This window comes from Oncorhynchus gorbuscha, unplaced genomic scaffold, assembly GCF_021184085.1.
Source record: "Oncorhynchus gorbuscha isolate QuinsamMale2020 ecotype Even-year unplaced genomic scaffold, OgorEven_v1.0 Un_scaffold_5238, whole genome shotgun sequence".
NCBI classification, from domain to species: Eukaryota; Metazoa; Chordata; class Actinopteri; order Salmoniformes; family Salmonidae; genus Oncorhynchus; species Oncorhynchus gorbuscha.
The window spans coordinates 17,735-20,000 of NW_025749087.1; the positions used below are offsets into that span (position 1 = coordinate 17,735).

Sequence of the window (2,266 nt, forward strand, 5' to 3'; positions counted from 1 at the left end):
TGGGGTACAGAGAAGAGGAGAGGAGAGACGCAGTCTCTGGGGTACAGAGGGAGGAGAGACTAGTCTCTGGGGTTCAGGGAGGATGAGGAGACGCGGTCTCTGGGGTACAGAGAAGAGGAGAGACTAGTCTCTGGGGTTCAGAGAGGATGAGAGGAGAGAAGAGTCTCTGGGGTACAGAGAAGAGGAGACTAGTCTCTGGGGTTCAGAGAGGAGGAGAGGAGAGACGAGTCTCTGGGGTACAGAGAAGAGGAGAGACTAGTCTCTGGGGTTCAGAGAGGAGGAGAGGAGAGACTAGTCTCTGGGGTTCAGAGAGGAGGAGGAAGGAGACGAGTCTCTGGGCTACAGAGAAGAGGAGAGACTAGTCTCTGGGGTTCAGAGAGGAGGAGAGGAGAGACGAGTTTCTTGGGTTCAGTGAGGAGGAGAGGGAGAGACAAGTCTCTGGGGTTTAGAGAGGAGGAGAGACTAGTCTCTGGTGTTCAGGGAGGAGGAGAGGAGAGTCAGTCTCTGGGGTTCAGAGAAGAGGAGAGCGTTTGTGTGTGTGCACGTGCATGCTTGTGTTTGTGGTGTTCTGTCTGTCTGATCCTTTGTGTGTGTTTTTGTGTTCCAGTGGAGCACGATAAGGAGTTTCTCTCGGTCAGGCGGCACCACAGAGTTTCGTTTCGACCCATCACGTATTCCCGATGGGGAAGCAGTCACCGCTGCAGAGTTCCGCATCTATAAGGACTTCATCCACGAGCGCTGGGGGAATGAGACCTTCCGCATCAGTGTCTACCAGGTGCTGAAGGAACACAACGACAGGTGAGGGACAGTGTGTGTGTGTGTCAGTATGTTTTAGGGTTCTCCCTGTTATGTCACACAGCAACAGGTTGTGTTCCCTCACTTCTATTCTCCCAACATTGTTTTCAAAGATCAGTGAGTATATCCAGTCTTTCCACAGCCATGTGGAAGGTGTTTATAACCTATGCAAAGGGCCAGGTCTCTGACCCCTCCCTAAAGGCTTCTGCTGCCTGCACAGCTCTAGGGGAACAACACATATATCCCTCTGCCAGGGAAGTGTGTGAAGCAGAGCACTATGACACACTATCCAACCTGTCAGTAGACCAACACTGGCCTGGGAGGAATGATGGATACTGGAGGCAGAAGGGATAGAATATCAGAAAGGAAAAGAGGAGAAAAAGACAAAAACATTCCACTTTAGAACATTGATTTTTAGTTGGACAAGGATTCTTTCTCTATGCTTCTTTCTCTTTCTTTCTTTCTTTCTTTCTTTCTTTCTTTCTTTCTTTCAATCTTTCTCTCTCTCTCTCTCTCTCTCTCTCTCTCTCTCTCTCTCTCTCTCTCTCTCTCTCTCTCTCTCTCTATCCTTCTCTCTCTCTTTATCCTTCTTTCTCTCTCTTTATCCTTCTCTCTCTCTCTTTCTCTCTCTATCCTTCTCTCTCTCTCTCTCTCTCTCTCTCTCTCTCTATCCTTCTCTCTATCTCTCTCTACCTCTCTCTACCTCTCCCTCTCTCTCTCTACCTCTACCTCCCTCTCCTCTCTGACTCTCTCTCTCTATCCTCTCTCTCTCTCTACCTCTCTCTCTATCCTTCTCTCTCTATCTTCTACCTCTCCTCTCTCTCTACCTCTCCCTCTCTCTCTACCTCTACCTTCTCTCTATCTCTCTCTCTCTCTCTCTCTCTCTCTCTCTCTCTCTCTCTCTCATCCTTCTCTCTCTATCTCTCTCTCTCTCTACCTCTCTCTCTCTCTACCTCTACCTCTCTCTCTCTCTCTATCCTTCTCTCTCTACCTCTCTCTCTACCTCTCTCCTCTCTCTCTCTCTCTCTCTCTCTCTCTCTCTCTCTCTACTCTCTCTACCTCTCTCTCTCTTCTCTCTCTCTACCTCTCCCTCTCTCTCTCTCTCTCTCTCTCTACCTCTCTCTCTCTCTCTCTCTCTCTCTCTCTCTCTCTCTCTCTCTCTCTCTCTCTCTCTCTGGCTCTTTCTCTGTTTCACTCCCTTAATTCCCGTGTGTGATGGACAGTGTGTTCAGTATGAACGGAGCAGTCGTTTATAAAGTCATTATTGTCAATCGAGGAAATGAAGTGTTCCCCTGGACCTCCCCATCTGGAGCTCCTCCCTCCCTCCCTCCCTTCCTCCCTCCCTCTTTCTCTGTTGCCCTGATCTCGCTCTCTTACTTGTTCTACTCCTCAGCTCCACACTTTTTGCACATATTATTTAAGTTTGCAGGCTTGTATGTGTGTGTGTGTTTGTCTGTATCTGTGTGTGTGT

The 2,266-nt window shown here is 49.0% G+C and overlaps 1 pseudogene; it reads left to right on the plus strand.

The window, feature by feature from the left end:
* Window positions 1-607: 607 nt before the first annotated feature.
* The window catches only part of LOC124029008, a 3,730-nt pseudogene continuing 2,071 nt past the window's right edge, over window positions 608-2,266 (plus strand).